The following is a 21314-nucleotide window of genomic DNA, read 5'->3' on the forward strand; positions in this document are numbered from 1 at the left end:
GATGTTCACTTTCTTCACCAATTAATAATGTTATCTGAGCTTTTCATGTTTGTTTGTTTGTATGTCGCCTTTCTGTCTTTCCATGTTTGTTAGTTTGTATGTTAGTTTCTCATTTGACTTATAGGTCATTCATAACCATTCATGGTGCAGTAATTAGACAATGTATTTGATCCTACATTACATCTCTTTTCCTTATTTTCTCCTTGTGCATTTCTTTATGTAGGTCTATCTGGGTGAGCAGTACGTAAATAATTCTACGCTATCTGATGTGACATTTTTAGTTGAAGGTAGCAACAGTTTTGTGATTCAAATATTGTCATCTTCTTCATATCATGTTGTTCTCAAATTGGGTATACTCGAAAGTATTGTATGTTACACGTGCTTTTAGCCCATTGACCTGAAATTTTGTACTCATAAAGGACCATAAATACTTAGCTCTTTCCTCAATGTATTTCAAGATTGCAGTAAGAAAACATTAACTAAATCGCAACTGTGTTTTGGAAAATTTTCCACCAAGTGGCATTTATGTTTTCATCCCACCACCTGTAAGTTGTGCTTCATCCCAACTTCCACCCTACAACTTACCTTATATAATTTTTTTCTTTAGTTTTCTCTTGATTTCTGCTGGTTTTGTTCTTTGACTTTCATATACATTGGTGCTTTTCTTAGTTTAATGTAATTTCCTGTAGTTACTTTTAAGGACAAGGAAACTGTAGCAGGCTAATACTAGATTTTTCTTTATCTAGTTCTTGGGGACTTTATTGTGTCAGTAAAATTGATGAAATTGGAGCATAAATGGCAAGCTATTCAGGGAAAGGATCTCCATTAAATGGTTATGTGTATGTATGTAACTTGCCCCTTGGTACAAATGAAGATATGCTAGCTGAATATTTTGGCATAATAGGGGTGCTAAAGGTATGGTTGTGAACAGGTACTTCTAATTATGTTTGAGGCTGTTTGTTATATGCTTTAGTGATGATTTTCTCAGTTACTAGGATAATTTGTTTTAATCAACTATCATATGTTGGTATGTACTTGATGTACTAGTCTATAAAAAATGATTCTTCTATCATGATTCATCTTGTTTCTCTTTTTCTAAAGCTCTCATAGGATGATTAACCATGACTAGTGTCAAGTGTGAATTTTTTTCTAACATTTAATTTTCTTTTGAATGTATAGGAAAATGCAAGTGATCAAATTTGAATAATGGCCCCAGGTCAACTCAATATATTAGAGCAAACGATAAAGTGTTTTTGAACTACTAATATATATGTTAGAATAGATTGTGAAATTTATTGCTAGTACACCTCTTTAAAATATTTCTTTCTAAGTATGTAGTACAAGACATCTTTTTTGAAGTTTATTGTAAATCTATATATTGAACTCTTTATTAGCTAATTTGATGTTTGAGATCATTTATATTATACAATTATGTGATTAGTGAATCTATCCAAACAAAATTTATTATTTTTCAATTAGAAATTGTGGCTTTAAAAAATCTAAACAACGTTGCCATACTTTAATAGTGTGGCTTATTGATTATAAAACGTAGTACATACATTTGAAAAGGCAACACTTTATAAGTGATGTTGAAGAGATAAAAAGCTACACTTTTAAAGTGTGGCTAATAACAAAGCAAAGGCATGCTAGAAAGTGTAGTTTTATCAAATAAAAGTGTTGCCAATGAGATGCTACAAAGTGTGGCCTTTGTACCTCATCGGCAACACTTTTTAAGTGTAGCTGCTACTGTAACACTTGAAAAGTGTTGCCTATGGTCAAAGGTTACGCCTCTTTAGGCCACCCCCAAAAAAGTGTTGCCTTTTATCAAAGGCCACACTTTTTGCTAGTTTAGGCCACACTTTACAAAGGTGGCTGAAAGCCTAAAATGTTGTAGTGTTTTCCATTTTTAGTTCATTTTTTCTCTTGATCTCGTGCTCGGATTTGGATTACATCGCCGCCTAGCTTTTCAAATTCATCATTCAGAATTAAAGGTTGGTTTTCCGAACCACGAACACTAGATTAGTAGTTAAACTCGAATGCATTTGAGAATTTAGTATTGATGTGTGCTAGGCCTGTATTGAAATCGTAGTTGATGTACTAATTTACCCATCTTAGTTTCATAATTGTGCCTAAATTTCTAAAATTGATCATAATTTTTTGGGTTGCGGTAAATTTATGTGGGTCAAGTTGGGTGAGGTCTGAGTAACCCCCAATTGTGGTAAATGACCTACTTTTCCCAAGGATAGAGGGTTTGACGTCATTCTTAAGGGTAAAAGTCATCAAATGGCCAATTTCGGCCAAACCGGGGGAAGTCTTAGTACCCCGTAGGCATGGGTCGATTGGGTCTGAATTTAATTGCATAAGTGTGTGGTTTGATTTTGATTTATGGAGCAGCGGGGTTGAATTCGGCGGTTCGCCAACGTCCCTCTTGGTCACCCTTAATTTCATTTTTTTGCTAGATTAGAGTCTTTGACTTTCGGCGGGAAGCCTAAGCTCACCGAGTTCACTCGTTGACTTGCTGAAAGTATCCCTTGATCGCCATTTCTGTGCCCCTATCCCCCAAAACACTGTAAATTTCAGCGGGCTAGTCTAAGCTCACCGAGTGATGATGGCGGTTTTTCGAAGGCCCCTACACATCGCCAACCTGTATTTTATCTCAGAAATTTTAAAGCCAGTCCATTCAGCGATCCTGATATAGCTTTCCTAATTGATTCACCGACTAGTTCGGAGAGTCTTTCTACAACATGATTTCTGCAACTTTTCTTGAAATATTTCTAACTCTTTTTGATGTGTCTTTTAGATATGGTTAGACCCAAGGTACCCGGATGAGACATGTCACCCCGCTAGCGGGCAAAGGGAATCATAATAAATGAAGATGCAACTACATTAATATCAAAGTCGACAAAACTTCCTACCAAAGGTGGAAAGGGCAAATGAAAGGGCAAGGAGCCCGCAGTTGCATCACTGGAGGTCAGCTTCGACAGTGAGGGAGCCTACACGACTCACCTCACCACTTTAGAAAGTGAGGGGGAACAACAAGATCCTCAGGTTGTCATCTCTGAGCCTAAGGACGATTAATTGCAACTAGGTCGGAGAGTTTAAATGCGCTCCAAGATGATGTCTGATCCGTCTAGGATCCGGGTGCCCCAGACCACTACTCGTCCTTCAGTTCTTGATCAGGTTGTGGTCCCAGCACCACTTACACAGGGTCTATCTCCCAGGTCTCTCAATAGACTAAAGGCCGAGGGACAGAGGACCATCATTAAGGAGAAAGGGTTGTTTATAGATATGGTGACAGACTGAGACCCAGAAATATGGCGCACCTTGAAGTCCGGCAAGTTTCAGATTTTCACTAAACCTCATGGCCCTTACATTCCTAATTGTGTCTGGGAGATTTCACCACCTATGGGGCTCTGGTGCCACAAGGGAAGAGGAAGGTTGTCACATTCAAGCCAGGCGACTATGTAGTTGTCAGAGGGAAGAAAGTGAAGTGTGAGAGTGATGATATCAATGAAGTATTGGAGTGCACCAACAATATTTCAGATAGCTACCAATACATTATGAAGACAAAATCCTTGGAGACTATGAAAAAATGGTTAGCTCATCTTTTGTCTTACGGTACTCCTAGGTGGATCGAGGCTGGAGTACCTATGAGAAGAAACATCTAAATGTGGCAGCGCGGTACTGGTTTGGGTTTATTAGCAGCACAATCATGTCGTCCCAGAATGAGTCTATCCTCCATCACACAAAGGTAGTCGGTTTTCGTTGTATCATTGATGATAAGAAATTTAATTTAGGCATGATCATTGGACTAGAGATGGCCATGAGGGCCAAGCAGCTTCAGACATCTCTCAAATTTCCTGTGTTGATCACCGAGTTGTGCAAACGACCCGGGGTGCCACGTGATGAAAAGAAGGACGTGGAAGTGATTCCCACATCCTCTACTGACATCCGGCGCATTGAGGCCGAGTATTTGAAGGATGAGGCTGAAAAGAAGAAGGCAGCCCTGGTGGATACATCTCTGGTTGTTGATACTGAGACACTACCTGCAGAGGCATTATTGCCTACTCCGGCCTCTGGGCCTTCAGGTATCTCTAGCTCTGCCCCTTCTATAACTCCAAGTTCTTCTACTTCTACCTTTCCACCTAGGTTTACTGCTAGTACTACCTCCCGACCTCCACTCACCCAAGCCGCGATACTACGGATAGGGCATCTAGCCCATTTTGCTGATGTGCATGCCTCTAGGCTAAAGGCTACCGTTCCTGGGATGATTGAGAGTGCTCTCACTATTGTTGTGACACCTCTTAGAGAGTCTATCGATGCCCTCATGGCAAGGATAGAAGTGTGTGAGAGAGGTCAGGGAGCCACTCATGAGGTGACGACCTTAAAGGCCGCAATTGCTGAGTTGAAAAAGGACGTGGACCAGCTGAAGTCTATTTATCTGTCGATGATTTTTGGGACGGTGGAGATCCCTGATGACTTGGGCATCGATATTCCAACCTTTTTTTATATGACGCCGGCTACCACCGGAGATGCGGTTAGGGCTGATAATGTAGCAGCAGAGTCCGAATTTGAGACTTATTAAGAACAGTTAGGTCTTTAGGAGGTTACCACTTATGAGGGCCTGACTGAGGTTGAGAAGGATATGGTGCATTCAGCAATCCAGACTTCGTTGAGAGAGACTTTCATGGAAGGTCCTAGTCGAGCAAGTGTTGATGTTACCCCGGGAACTGATACCCAAGATCAGAGTGTTACCCCGGGCATTGATGCCCCGACAGACGGAACGACTATGTATTTGAGGACAACTGTTTTTCTTTTGTGGGTTGGGTGAGGTATTTCCATACCTACCTCTTGTGATTCTATTTTATTTGTGAATATTGGGTATTTTGATCTATATATGTGTTTGATCTTATTTTGTGGATATTTGAGCTTTGGCTCCTTGTTTTGAATTGAAATAGTTTTTGACTAATTTTGAAAATTTTATGCCCCCTCTTTTGTGTGTGATTATAGTTGTTCTTTTTCAAATTTGAGTGTCGGTGATGATCAATACCGATGACTATAATAGTGCTCTTAATTGAACCAAATGAACGTGCAGATACGATGAGGCCAAATGAAGTTGCATAAACAATGTGTGGACTTTTTGAATCTCGTTGTGACTAGCCGGTTATCAAATGAGTCTCTTGTGATGACCATTGCACACTATCTAGAAAGTGTGGAGTCTTGTTTGAAATTCGTGTCAATGCCTTGTGTGATGAGCTTACCTTGAACAGTTATGTGATGACACCTAGAATTTGCCTCGTTGGTCCATTGATGAAGTGATGGAAGCACTTGAAATGATCTTAGGAAAGAATTTTGAAGAGTGAAACAATTTGACACTATACCTCTTTTATGGCCAACCTTGTGAGTAGTGTGAACCTTGCTTGAACCCTCTTTGAGCCTTATCCTTTTTCTTGGAACAAACTTGAACAATTGTGATCCCTCTTTATCCATTCACCCATAATTCTCATTAAGTGTGGTTTGTTTGAATAGCCAACTTAGGCCAAAAGCCTAAGTTGGGGGTGTGGTGAAAAGGGAAGGAAAAGCAAGAAGTGTGAGAAATTCCCCTTTGAGAAATGGTTTTGAAAAAAATGGAACCCTCTATTTAAAAAAACGAGAAGAAACGAAAAAGAAGAAAAATGAAAACGTTGTGAAATAAAGTAGTGAAATTGTAAAAGAAATAGGGTATCCGGTAATCCATTTGAAAGTGAATAATGGGGTGAATTATGAGCACGATCAAAATATTAAAGAAAAAGGAGAAAGTGATGTTCAGGCCACATTTCATGATGGTAGCAACCACTGAGCCTAACTGACCATACCTTTACACTCAGCCCCGTTACAAGCCTTGAAAAGACCTTTGTGATATTTAATAAGCTGAAACGAGTGTTGATTGGAAAATAATGGCAAACCTATGGGTGAAGTCATGCATGTGTTCATCTTTGTGAGTGTGAGAGTCTTATGTGATTTCGGAACTATAAATTGTTGAGAAATTTTGTGTGAGTATGGAATCATTTTTGTTGTGAGGGTATTTGAAAACCTTTGTTGAGCTTGTACTTGAATTTGAAGCAAGTATTGTGAAGTTGAGCATCATTGATAATGGTGAGTCACAAATTGAATCTTTGAGTGCACAATTGATCATTGCATGAGTAAGTTGAGTCTTGTTGTGTGCATTCATGTTGAGTCTTATGCAACACTGTTTGAGACATCCTTTTTTGAACTTCTGAACTTGAGTTTTACTTGCGGACAAGCAAAAGTTTAAGTTGGGGGTAAACATGAGTCCTGGATTTGGACTCATTTAGGGCATTGTTTATATAGATTTAGTGTCCTCAAATGTTTAATTTGTGCAAATAACTGATGTTAAATCCTTGATTTTTAGGTATATGGATTGAGGAAAAAAGCAAGGACACTAATAGGCAAAAAGGAACAAAACAAGCTGAAGAAATGAAGAAGGGCAAACCTGAGGATCGCCACGAGCACTCGGCGTGTCGCCGAGTGGCTCATCTGACCTCCTAAAGTTCCAGTGTGCCAAGCCCTGAAGGAAAGAACCAAGTCGGCGATGAAAGGGAGCAGTCGGCGGATCGCCGAGTAGTTCCGTGAAGCTAAGATAGATCACCCAAAGTTACAAACCTTGAGGATGCTGAATGCCAAGGCGAAAAGGCGATGGAAGAGATCAAAGGGTGGCTCGCCGAGTTGTTCGGCCAGACCGACTTACTTCGCCGACTGGCCCTTCGTGGCTTATTTTCATCGACTATAAATTAGATTTTAAACATTTAGTTTAGTATCTTTAATCTTTTGAATCTATTGAATAATTATTTTTAGTCTAGAATAGTTTTCTCTAAGTTTCTAAGTAGACATGAAGGTTTTGAGACTCAACTTGGAGATTTTGCAAGTGGATTTTGAATATTCTTCAAATTGGAGCATTGTAATGCTTGAATTCCTCTTACCTAGTTGATGGCTAATCGATTTGGTAACAGTTTTTAGCTTTTTATGATGCTTGGCTAAACCCCTAATTCTATGGGTGTGATCATGTGATTATGGGCTGAATTAGTTTTTGGGTATTATTAATTGCTAGTTTAATTGCTATTTAAAAGTGAGTTTAATAATTAATTGTGGTTTAATTTAAGAATTATAGTCACAAAATCAGTTGTATATTTGTGTTCTTTGCTTACTCGAGAGAGAGGTTTTAAAACTAAGATTATTGATTGATGATTTGTGGGTATTGGGTTGAGTTTGGTTTAGCTCGAGAGAGTAAATCCTATACCCAATCCTACCAATCTAGCTCGAAAGAGTGGGTGTATTAAAGTGTGGGTTGTTCTTCATTGTCATGCTTGTTGATGTTCCAAAGAAATCACCTGATTCAGGGTAGTTGTTCGAGAGAAAGCTATCTTCCTTATAGTCTAGCCTACTCATTGATATTTAGCTATTTACTAGTAGTTACAATTACCGATATGCCTATATTTTCCTATAATCGATCACATCCTGAGAATCTATCTCCTTGTTGTTGTTTAGAATCGTTTGTGACTATTTGTAGTTCATATTTTCAAAACAAAATCCCCCCATTTAACATTCGTGTCACCCTTACTTGATTATGTCTTTAATCGATAATTTCTATTCTTATGGCTTATTAGACTACATTCATACTTCCTAATCGAATTTGAGACACGTACCGCTCCCTGTGGGATTCGACCCTAACTCATTTAGTTGGGTTTTATACTAATTTACGATCGTTGAACACCTAGCATTGGATGAGGTGTGTTTGAAACGTTAAATCACTTGGAGCCTACTTGAGATCCTCTTTGGAGTAGATATACCCTCGAGCACTTTTTCTAGTTATGCGACAGACACCCCTAGGATTAGGTTGTCTGGTTGGGCAACCGGGATATCTGAGATCCTCAACGAATTTGACACGCCCTCGAGGAACCCTTGCTAGTGGTTGATGAGTCCACGATTTGGACTCATTTAGGGCTTTATTTGGATAGATGTAGTATCCTCAAATGCTTATTTTGTGCCAATAATTGATGTAAAATCCTTGATTTCCAGGTATTTGGATTGAGGAACAAAGCATGGACACTAACGACATAAAGGAACAAAGCAGCTGAAAGAACGAAGGAAAGAAGGCATGTTAATCGCCTAATCCATTTGACGAATCATCGACTGGCTATTACCTCGCCTAAAGTTCCAGCATGCCTTGCCTTGAAGGAGAAAACCAAGTTGGCGAGAGAAAGGACAAGTCAGCGTGTCATCGAACGGTTCCGCTATGCAGTGATTGGATCCCCCAAAGTTACTGAATTTGAAGATGCTGAAGGCCAAAGCAAAAAAGCGATCGAACTGACCAAAGGGTGAATCGCCAAACTGATCGGCGATCCTGGCTTACTATGCCGAATGGTCCTTCACAACATATTATTGGCAAATATAAATACATTTTTGAATATTTAGTTTAGGGGGAGTTTTCATAGTATAGAATATTTTACAATTTTGGAATCGGAACTCTGAGTTTTGAGACAAACTTTTCCTTAGCTCTGAAGAATTGAAGTTTTCCATTTTTGAGAAATTGGGAGTAGGTCTTTGATATTCTTCAACTTGGACCTTTGTAAAGACGAAATTAATCTTACCCAATTGGTGGAAACATAATTTGGTAACGATTTCTATCTTTTTATGATGTCTAGCTAAAACCCCAAATTTTAGGGTGTGATTATATGATTATGGGCTGATTTAGCTTATTCATAGTTTAAATGTTGTTTAGAAGTTATTTCATTCAGTAATTGTGGTTTAATTTAAAGGGTTGTAGTTGCAAATGCAATTCTACCTTAGTGTTTTGGTTTCCTCAAGAGAGAGGTTTTAAAACCAATATTACTGAATTGCTGGTCTGTGGGTATTGGGTTGTCATGGGTTCAGCTCGAGAGAGTGAATCCTAAACCCTTTTTCACACAATCAGCTCAAGAGAGTGAATGGACTAAAGCGTAGGTTGTTCTTAATTGCTGCTTGTTAGTGTTCGAGAAAAACCAACTTTATTCAGGGTATATTGTTTGAGAGAAAGTTTATCCCCACTAAAGTCTAGCTTATTCACTGATTTACAGTTATTTACTATCACTTGCAATTACCCATTTGTCTACCTTAGCCTATAATCCAATCACATACAAAGAACCCGTCTCATTACTTGTTAATTCGTGTTATTTGTTGTTGTTGTAGTTGATAATTACAATCAAAACCCCACTGTTATTTGACACTTGTGTCACCCTAAATTTGAATTATTCTTTTATTCGTAAATATATATTCCTATGATTGACTTGAACATATTTGTAATGTGCTTTTGATTCTTAAACATCTATCACTCCTTGTGTTATTCGACCCCAACTCATTTAGTTGGGTTATATTACTGACTAACGATCATTGGCTTAGTATTAGATAAAGTGTCTTGATACGTGAATTCAAAATGGCGCCGCTACCGGGGAGTGGTGTCGGTTTAGAATCTTTAGCAAAGTTAAATTTCGTTCTTGTTAGTCATAGTTGAAGTTACTTAATATTAGTTTTGTTTTACTTGTTTGTGTTTTGAAACGGGTAGTATGAGTGTGAACGGAAGCAATGGTAGCCAAGTAGGCCATCAAGATGATATCAGAAACCTCAATGAGGTCAACCAGCCTAATGTTATTGACCCCCATAATATGGGTGGAATTGGTGCCATTCGCTTGCCTCCAGCCAAAGGGAATGTGGTGTTCCATATAATAAGTACTATGTTGCAACTCTTGCAATTGAAGGGGTTGTTCGGTGGTTTGGCTCATGAGGATCCCCATGAGCATATTAGAAACTTCGTGGATGTTTGCGGATAGTTCTCCTTCAAGAACATATCCCAAGAGTCAGTTTGGTTGATGTTGTTCGCGTTCTCTTTTATGGGAAAAGCATGTAAGTGGTTGGCTGAATTGCAACGTGAATCAATCACTTCGTGGGATGACCTGGTCACCACATTTCAAGTGAGATTTTTCCCTCCTTCCAAGATGATGACTGTTAGAATTCAGAGCTCCAAACATCTGGAGGGCAAGCCAATTCATGAAACTTGGTTACGATTCAAGAAGTTGGTGCTCCAATCCCTAACTCATGGCTTGCCTGGCAACGTGTTGCTGCAGTATTTTTACCGATGTCCTGATTCAATAAATAAGGGTGTTGCTGACCAACTTACTTGAAATGTTTGATGCAACAACCTTATGTGATAGCAGCTCAGCTCTTAGATAACAAGGCTACAATTAATCGGGCTTGGTACACCCTCAAATATCAAGTCTCCCCTCTCACATATATATTGACCAAGAGTGGGACCATAACATGGCCAAGATCATGACACAACTTGACATTTTGTCCAAAACTGTCATGGGAGCTGGTTCTCAAAGTGTCAATACCGTGGGTGTCGGTTATGTTAATCCTGATGAGGCCAAGTTTGAGGCTTTGTACAACGAACAGGTGAATTTCCTAACCAACCAAGGTGGTGGTTATCGTTCAAATTACCTGAGGCAGGGTGGTAACAATGTTTGGAATGGGGATGAAGGTTGGAAATATCGTGATCGAGAATGGAGGGATCCAAATCCCAATTGGAAGGATGGGGAGAAGGATAGGTATGTGCCTTCTCGCGAGCGTCAGAAACAAAAGGATTCGAAAGGTGGTCTGTTGAAGGATATGCTTTCTCGTATCCTCAACAAAGTTGAGGGGTCGGACAAGATTTTGAAAGAAACGAAAGAAGATGTGTCCACCCTCAGCCGAACGGTTACCTCCTATTCAGTATCGATCAAACAGTTGGAGACCCAAATGGATCATATCTCGTCTCATTTAAACCCGGGACAACAAGGGGGGTTTCCTACTGATACTATGGCCAACCCTAAGAATGAGGTTTGAGTGTGGACTTGCGTCGTGCCGCGATGTTAACCAAGGCACTGCTTGGGAGGCAACCCAAGTTATATTTTCTTTCTTTTTAAGTTTGAAATAATGGTGTGTTGATGCAGGTCGAAGTGTGGAAGGTTTTTGAAAAGTGCAAGTTAGCGAGCTAACAGTCTAGTCGGTGACTCACCGAAGAGCTCGGCGAGCCCGACTTGGACCGCCGTTGGACTTAAGACATTTTTAAATTGGAGTTTGTAAAACTTGGCGAGCCTAGAAGCTGATTGGCGAATCGCCGACCGGGTCTGTCAGCATGACTTTTTCCTCCGTTTAGATCCCCACATTAACTGGAGGTCATGTAAAACTCAACGAGGTATGTGCCTACTCGGCATGTCCTCGAGTATGTCGGTGAGCAAAACTTATGTCGCCAAATGGGCAAGAACTGGACGATTTTTAAAGGCCAAAGGGTTAAACTTTCAAACTCTTTTACTTTCCCTCACTTTTGAACTTCCCAAACTCACACCCGTACAATATTTTCTATATTCCCCACATTTTTATTTTATTTGAGTCATCAGATTTGTTTTCGGAGTTGGATTACTTTTCCGCCTAACTTTTCAAAGTATTTATTCGGCATATAAGGTTGGTTTTCCGCACCGTGAATTCATTTTTAGCGATTTGTACTCATTTCCAATTAATTTTTATCTTACTGATGTGTGCTGGGCCTCTTTGATCATAATTATGTGTGTGTGTACCTTTGTTAATTTGAATATCATGCCTATAATGCTTATAATGTTGATTTCCTGAGTTTTTTGTGCTTTAAAATTCATTATAATTGTTGGGTTGTGCTTGCATGTTGTTGGGTCTAGTCGGGCGAAGTCTAAGTAACTCGCATTTGTGCTAAATGACGTGTTTCGCCCAATGATAGCGAGGTTGACGTCATTCTTAAGAGAAAAAGTCGTCAAATGACCAAATTTGGCCAAACCAGCAGAAGTCTGAGTATCCCGAGGGCATGGGTGTAATGGGTCTTAGCTTAATTGTAAGAGTGCATGCCTTGATTTTTTTTTCGGGGGCTCCGAGGTTGAATTTTTGAAGTAGGGTTGAAAGTAGGCACGTCGGGTCGTTTAGCGAGCGGGGTCGAGCTCGCCGAACCACTCGGCGGTTCCCCAAAGTTCCGTTTATCGCCTTTAATTTCATACTTTATCTTGAAAAAGGTTCTTTAACTTTCGGTGAGAAGCCTGAGTTCGCCGAATGCACTCGGCGACTCGCTGAAGGTCTTCTTTTATCACCCTTTGTCTGCACCCCTAATCCTTAAATGCACTATAATTTTTGGCAGGCTAGTCTTTGCTTGCCGAATGCTATTGGCGATTCACCGAAAGGCCCTTCCCATCGCTGACATGATATTTGTCTGAGAAGTTTCTGAGCCAATCCTTTCGGCGAGCCTAATCTGGCTCGCCAAAGAGATTCGGCGATTCGCCGACCGGTTCGAGGAGTCTTTCTGCAACTCTTTTCTTTTGTGCTTTTGATTGTATTACTTCTAACTTTTCCTGATGTTTGGCATATATAATAACGACAAACATCGACATACCACCTCGTAAAAGAGCACAAGTTATTGTTATAAATGTAGGGCGAGTAAATCCTCCCAAAAAGGGAAGAACATAGCCTCCAATGGGAGGTCAGAGAAAAGGCAAGAGGCCCACATCTAAAAGAGTGGCTACTCACTCCCGGGCAGCTTTATCTGAGCTTGAGGATGACCACCCATTTAAGTCTCGGAGGGCTGAGATTCGTGCTAGATCTCACCCTGACTCAGCTAGAGTTCCTTCAGTTTCCAGCCCAGCAGATTCAGTGCTAGCTCTGGCACCTCCAGTAACTCATGTACCACCAGTGGTTCCTCCTCCACGGCTACTTAACAGATTGAAATCTGATGGGTTGTAAAACATTCTCGAGGGGAAACGACTTTCGACATAAGGCTTAGAGGACAGATACTCTGGGGTGAGGGACACCCTCCAGTTCCACTATTCTGAGTAATTCATCAGGCCCCGAGGACCGTACATACCTACATGGGTTTGGGAGTTCTACTCTGCATATGGTGACCTGGTTCCTAAAATCAAGAATAAGGCCAGTGGATTCAGATCGATGAGGTCCATTATGGTACGGGGGACAATAGTGCACTATAGCTATGATCACATCAATGTGGTACTTGACAGGGCATCAGACTTTGACTACCCCAACCTGGCTATCACTACAACATCATTGGATTAGCTCAAGGGCTGGCTGGCGCCCCTCATCTTAGACACCACCCCGAGGTAGATAGAGGCATGAGTCCCGATCGAGATGAGGGACTTGAGTGTAGCTCCACATTATTGGTTTGAATTCATCAGCAACTCTAGTATGCCCTCCCAAAATGAGTCTGTTCTCCGTTATCCTAAGGCGCTCTGCCTTGGGTCCATTATTTCTAGGAAGAGCATTGACATGGGGATTATTATTGAGCAAGAGATGGCCTTGAGGGCCAAGCAGTGGTAGACCTCACTTCCATTCCTAGTCTTGATCACAAAGTTATACCGGCGTGCGGGAGTGCCCCAGGATGATACGAGAGATATTGAGGTTACTCTTTTTTCCTATACTGGCATTCGGCGTATTGAGGCTGAGTACACATGGGAGGAGGCTGACAAAAGAAGAGCAGCTCCGGTGGATACATCCCCGGAGGTGGACATTGATTCGATACCTACAGAGGCATATTTGCCTAGTCCAGCCTCCGAGCCTTCAAGTACATCTACTCCTTCTTCTTCTTCTTCCCAGGCTCCAGGTGCCTCTCCCTAGGCCCTCCCCTCCAAGATCACTCACGCTATGCTCCTGAAGATGGGACACTTTGCCCACTCGGTGGATGTGCGGTCTACTAAATTGGAGGTTGATATGCCATGGATGATTGAGGTTGCCATTTTAGTTGCATTGACCCCCCTTCGGGCTTTTATTAATGACTTGACTGTAAGAGTCACGAGTTGTGAGAGTAGACAGGCGGAGTCTTCTGAGGTTACGACGTTGAAAGCCGAGGTTGCGGATCTGAGGAAGGATATGGAATACTTGAAGTCCATTGACTTCACTTCCCTACTTGAGGCAGCTTATGATGTGGATGCTTTAAAGACTTCTGAGATTCCTCCAACCACCACCAGAGATGTACATCGAGATGATATGGCAGCTGATGAGTCTGAGGCAGAGACCTATGATGAGCAGATAGAGGTGTGTGATGCTGAGGTTTATGATGATCTGGCTGACTTGGAGGATGCCATGTTCGAGACTGCATGTCAGACTACTTTGAGAGACACCACGATGGGTGCGTCTAGTGAAGCTGGTATTTCTGAAGTGACTCCGGGCACTGATGCCCAGGATCAGAGTACTACACCGGGCACTGATTCCCTGACATATGGAGCGACTGTTTAGACAGCATCCCTCTTTACCTCCCTCTCTGTCTTATTTTTATTAACTTTTGGATACTTTATTGCTTGCATTTGAGGACAAATAACTTTGTTTTTGTGGTGGGGTGAGGCCCACCTTGTGTGATTATTTTTCTGCTTATATATTTGAGTTTTGAGCTATAAATTGTGTTTAGCACTGTTGTTGTGGATGATTGAGCTTGTGGATCCTTGTTTTAATTGTAAATGATATTTGGACCCTTTCGGAAAAAATATTTGTGCCACCTGTTGTTTATGTTTGAATGTTGACGTTCTCTTGCAAATTTGAGTATCGATCTTGATCAATACCGATGACTTGAATAGTGCTCAGAATCGAACAAAAAAGAATTTGCGGCTACGATGAGGCCAAATAAAGTTGCATAGGCAATATGTGAACATTTTGCATCTCGTGGTGACTAGCATATTATCAAATTGAGTCTCTAGTGATAAGCATTGCACACTAGCGAAAGTGTGGAGTCTTGTTTGACATTAGTGTAAATTCCTTGTGTGATAAGATTACCGTGAACCATGTGTGATACACCTAGAATTTTCCCCGTTGGTCTGGTTGACTAAGTGATGCAAGCTCTTAAGATGATCTTAGGAAAGTTTGAAGAGTTTGAAACAATTAGACATTATACCTCTTTTGTGGCCTACCTCGTGAGTGTGTGAACTTCGCTTGAACACCCTTTGAGCCTTAGGCCTTTCCTTAGAAGAAACTTGATGAAATTGTGACCTTTCTTTATTCATTACCCATAATCCTCATGATTTGTGATTTTCTTGAATTGCCAACTTAGGCCAAAAGCCTAAGTTAGGGGTGTTGGGAAAAGAGAAGGTAAATCAAGAAATACAAAGAAGTCCCCTTTGACGCATGGTTTTGAGAAAGATGGAACCCCTCCATACAAAAAAAGGAGAAAAAGAAGAAAAAAGAAAAAGAATGCAAAAGTTGTGGAATAAAGTTGTGAAAATGCTAAAAGAAATGGGGTGTCCAACGGTCCATGGAAATTAAATAATGGGGTGACTTTTGAGCATGAATAAGAATGATGAAGAAAAGGGAAGAAAAGTGTTGTCACACCACATTTCATGAGGATAGCATCCATTGAGCTTAAATGACCATACCTTTACACTCAGCCCCGTCACAAGCCTTGAAAAGACCTTTTTTATCTTGAGCGAGTTGAAACAATTGTTGGTTGGAAAATTAGGGTAAACCTATGGGTGAAATAATGCATTGTGTTCATCTTTGTGAGTGTGAGTGTTGATTATGATTCCGGAGCTATTAATTGTTGAACCATTGTGTGTGAATATGGAATCATTCTTTTTGTGAGGGCATTTGAGTACCTTTGTTGAGCTTGAACTTTCATTTGAAGCAAGTATTGTGAGCTTGAGAATCTTTGGAAATGGTGAGTCACAACTTGAATCTTTGAGTGCACAATTGATCCTTGCATGAGAAAGTTGAGTCTTTTTGTGTGTATTCATGATTAAGTCTTGTGTAGCACTGTTTGAGACATCCTTTTTGAACTGTTGAACTTGAGTTTTACTTGATGACAAGCAAAAGTTTAAGTTGGTGATGGTGATAAGTCCACAATTTGGACTTATTGAAGGCTTTATTTAGATAAATTTAGTGTCCTCAAATAATTATTTTGTGCCAATAACTGATGTAAAATCGTTGATTTCCAGGTATTTTGATTGAGAAACAAAGCAAGGACACTAACGAGCAAAAAGGAACAAGGCAGCTGAAAAAATGAAGAAAAGATGGCATGTTGATCGCGTAATCCATTGGGTGAATCGTCCAGTGGCTATTACCTCGCTTAAAGTTCCAGTATGCCAAGCCCTAAAGTAGAAAACCAAGTTTGCGATAGAAAGGAGGAGTCGGTGTGTCGACAAACAGTTCCGCGATGCAATGATAGGATCGCCCAAAGTTACAGAACTTGAAGATGCTAAAGGCCAAAGAAAAAAGGCGATAGAACTGACCAAAAGGGCGGATCGCCGAGTTGATTGGCGATCCCAACTTACTGCGTCGAATGGTCCTTCGCAACATATTTTGGGCGACTATGAATACATTTTTGAATATTTAGTTTAGGAGGAGTTTTCATAATACAACATATTTTCCAATTTTGGAATTGGAACTTTGAGTTTTGAGACAAACTTCCTTAGCTCTGAAGAATTGAAGTTTTCCATTTTTTAGAAATTGGAAGTGGGACTTTGAGATTCTTCAACTTGGACATTTGTAAAGACAAAATTAGTCTTCCGCAGTTGATGGAAACACAATTTGGTAACGATTTCTATCTTTTTATGATGTCTAGCTAAAACCCCAATTCTTGGGGTGTGATTATGGGTTGATTTAGATTATGGGTATTGCTAATTGATAGTTTAAATGTTGTTTAGAAGTCATTTCAATCAGTAATTGTGGTTTAATTTAAAGGATTGTAGTTGCAAATGCAATTTTACCTTAATGTTTTTGGCTTGCTCGATAGAGAGGTTTTAAAACCAAGATTACTGAATTGATGGTCTGTGGGTTTTGGATTTTCATGGGTTTAGCTCAAGAGAGTGAATCCTAAACCCTTTTCCACACATTTAGCGAGAGAGAGTGAATGGACTAAATCGTAGGTTGTTCTTAATTGTTGTTTGTTGGTGTTCGAGAGAAAACAACTTGATTCGGGGTAAATTGTTCGAGAGAAAGTTTATACCCACTAAAGTCTAGTTTATTCACTAATTTACAGTTATTTACTATCACTTGCAATTACCCATTTGTCTACCTTAGCCTATAATCCAATCACATCCCTAGAACCCGTCTCATTACTTGTTAATTCGTGTTATTTGTTGTTGTTGTAGTTGATAATTAAAATCAAAACCCCAAATTATTTGACACTTGTGTCACCCTGTAATTTGAACTATACTTCTATTCATAAATAACTATTCCTATAATTGACTTCAACATATTCGTACTTTTCTTTTGATTCTTAAGCACGTACCACTCCCTATGGGATTCGACCCGAACTCATTTAGTTGGGTTATACTACTGACTAACGATCATTGGCACTTAGTATTGGATGAAGTGTCCTGACATGTGAAATCAGTGGTCAGGGTATTACCCTGAGAGTGGATTATATGGTTGGGCGGCCTGGGTTTATAGTCACTCTTCCTAGCTAGGCTTGGAGTTGACTGGTTTAGTTGATTGTCACTCTTTCTAGCTGGACTGGGAGTTGACTGGTTCTTAGATTCAGATCTGGATTATTCTTCTGTCTTGTAGACTTAACTATTATGTGTACTTGTTTGGCTTATGGGGTCCATCCGGGTTTTGTTTAAACTTGTGCATGAGTGTACCTTCTGGGCTTTTGGGTTTAGTTATGGTTAGTATAGTTGTACTCAGATTTAATTTGGGTATGCTCGTGTTCTTCTTTACATATTCGCTTTGACCTCTGTTTTTTTCTAGATTTTATCTTTTCATATTGTTTTTACCGTTCTTGCTCGGTCGGCTAGTGCTTCCTACTAAGTACCTTTGTTTTGGTACTTATGCTACACTCTACATCTTTTCTTGATGCAGGTCCTAGTACCAGATACCAACGATGATCAGCCGTGCCATCTTTTACAACTTGGGTATATCGGAGACAAGGGTGAGAACTTGGCACCCTGGATCAGCCTGTCTCTTTATGTATATATGTTAGCTTGTCTTTTACCTTTGAGACGGCTTGTTGTGGTCTACTTTTTGGACTTGCATTTATTCTTGTTTGAGAACTATTTAATCGTGACTTCCACGTTCTGGAACGGTATCTAGTGTATGTAGTGTCTGGTTTGCTTTACGTTACGGTAGTTTCTTATCATTAGTATTATTTTATGTTTAGTTGTACCTTTGTACTCATTCCTTGTAGTTCTAGGTACGGGTCGACTAACCTACTAGTGGGTTTTAGTAGGTTCTATCATGACTCGGAGAGTCGAGTCGATTCATGTCTTTGTCCAATTCCTTTGAGTCTTTAGTCACATGCAACATCGATACCATTATTAATTAGTTTATAGCGGCATCAAATGAAATGATATTATTTTTGAAAGGCGTGGAAGCAGTATTTTTTTATCAGATTCTTGGTGGTGTACTCAAAAGCATTAGAAATCATACAATTTTTGTTGAATACAAAAATTAATCAGATATAATGATATTGATATTTTAAACACAAAAAACCTTTATCACTTTTGATAATCGAGAAATAAAAATAACAGTCCCTTATATTTATTGAATTGAGAAACATTATGCACACATATTTTTCTCTTATGATAATATTCATTGAAAGTCTTAAAAGATTTCTTGATATTTTTTAAGGTAAATACAAGTATCAATTGAAAAGAATTAAAACGTAAAACAAAGAAGGAATTGAGGGGATGTTACGTGGTAGAAGAAGTAGTAAGGGGAAAATAATATGTAACAATAATGAGCAATAAATGACCTATATATTTTCCTGCAAATTTAAGATAACAAATAATTTATTTTACGTTTTCTAAGTAAATACAAAACATTAAGAAAAAATTCAAAATATTGAGGATATATATATAATACATTTAGTTTTGTACAATAATAATTAATAAATAAATAAATAATTGTCATAAAAATAAGAAAATAAATAGAATCCTGAGCCAAAAAGAGGTGTCACATAACTTGGTCATAAAAATGTGTGACATCACATTGTCTATACCTAACCTTAATATTATATATAAATTTAGAGAAGAGAGAGATAAAGATATTCATATAAATTAAAGACTTTAAAAAATTACACTTAAATTACAAAAAAATAAAATAAAACTTTACAAAAACTTAAGTAACATGTTAGTTACCTCTTCATATCAGAAAGCCCTATAGTAATTAGCATGTTATAAAATTATGAGAACATATATACATTAAAAACAAAAGATCTCAAGGGTAAGGTATAAGAAGGAGTATATAAACATACGAAAATAGAGCACGCATAATTAAAGGAATGATGTCAATTGATTATTGGGGATTAAATAAATGGGAAAAAAGACAAATATACACCTGAACTACTGTAAATGGTATACAAATACCATTCACCATACTTTTAGGTCATTAGGGCCCTACCGTCAAAAAACCACATTTGTACCTCACTCTAACAAAAGAATAATTAGTGACACATGGCACAATCTTACTGCTCAACCAGTTTGACCAATTAATTAAACCAAAATTCAAATACCTGCCCATCACCCGTTTAACCCAACTGATATACCCTTTATCCACACAAACACTAACCTATCTCAAAACCTAAAGAAAAATCCCAATTTCTCTCAAGTCTTTCATTCATCTCACAAACTAAAACACTAGTTCATCAGACGTAAACTTTTTTGATTCTCTGTCCACTATTGGTTGATTCACTCTGATCCGGTCATAGGTACTCACACTTTTACTCCGTTAATATCATAGATCTTGTTTTTATTTGATTTTCTCTTGTATTGTCATTCGTAGTGTGTAAGAAAGATGTTGTTAAGTTTCAATTTTTACTGGTATCTTTATGTTTTGTCTAGAACCTGCTTTTTATAGTGATTTGTATGGGTTTGTTCACGTTTATCTTAAAAAATGAACTGTGGTCATTCTTCTATTTTCTAGGATTTTATAATCATGTTGTTTTATGCAGATTTGTTAGGGGTTTGTGTACCTTTATGTTAAAGAAGTTCTTTTTTTGGTTGTGTTTCCGATGTTTTCTTTGTAGTGTCCTTTCCTGTGATTTATGGAATTTTTATCTTATGTTTTTTCGATTGTCTCCATCCCTTTCTCTATTCCCTTTCTTTATGTCTTTATCTTCTTCTTTTGTCTATTTGTTGTCTGCTTGTCTACTTCTTAGGGTTTCCTATTATTTATGAATATCTATTGACATCTTGTATAGTCAGGTAGGTCCATAAGAACTAGACAAGTATATAATTGATAGTTGATATTAATTACATTCAGCACAGGTAGGTAGGACCACTTGTTTAATCTTAATTTACCTAGCTTATTTGCTAATTAGTATTATGTAATTAATTCAAATACTAAACAGACCACTTATTTAATATTATTTTGCTTAGGTCATCTAATAATTGGTATGTGTAATTAACTTAAATACTAAATAGGCTTCAATCTTCCTTTTTTGACTTGGGTTGTTTGACTGTCACTTTTTATTTTTTCTCCTTTATTCCTAATGTGAGTATTAACTAATGTACAATGACTTATGCTTAATAATGTGAGTACTTACTAACTTAACTAATGTAATGTGGACTTACTAACTAACTAAACAACCCTATGCTTTAAGACTTAAATAATTCACTTGGCCCATTTGTTAAATGCTTTCTTGGAAATGTAATTTTTCAGTTTTTCTTGTTTTTCTAAACATACTAACTATATACTGTGACTTGAACAGACTTAAATTTACCTTGTTTGTTTGGCTGTCACTTTGTATTTTTTCTTCTATATTCCTAATAACTAATTTAATGTGACTTATGTTTACTAATGTGAGCACTTACTAACTTAACTAATGTAATGTGGACTTACTAACTTACTAATATTAGTACTTACTAACTAACTAAACAACCTTATGCTTTGAGACTTAAATAATTCACTTGGCATGTCTGTTAAATGCTTCCTTTGACATGTCACTTTTCATTTTTTATTCGTTTTCCAAACTTACTAACTAGGTAATGTGACTTGAACAGACTTAAATTTACCTTGTTTGTTTGACTATCACTTTTTATTATTTTCTCCTTTATCCCTGATGTGACTACTAACCAATCTTATGTGACTTGTTAAATTCTTTAAGACTTCATTATGCTTACTAATGTAACCAACTGAGTTAATTATGCTTGCGAATATGAGTACTTACAAATTAAGTAACTAATCTTATGGTTTAAGACATAAATAGTCCACTTAGCTTATCTGTTAAAAGCTTCATGTGACTGTCACTTTTCATATTTTATTCTTGTTTCTTAATATGAGTACTTTAAGACTTA

This window comes from Solanum verrucosum, unplaced genomic scaffold, assembly GCF_900185275.1.
Source record: "Solanum verrucosum unplaced genomic scaffold, falcon-dt-bn FXZP01000074.1, whole genome shotgun sequence".
Classification (NCBI taxonomy): domain Eukaryota; kingdom Viridiplantae; phylum Streptophyta; class Magnoliopsida; order Solanales; family Solanaceae; genus Solanum; species Solanum verrucosum.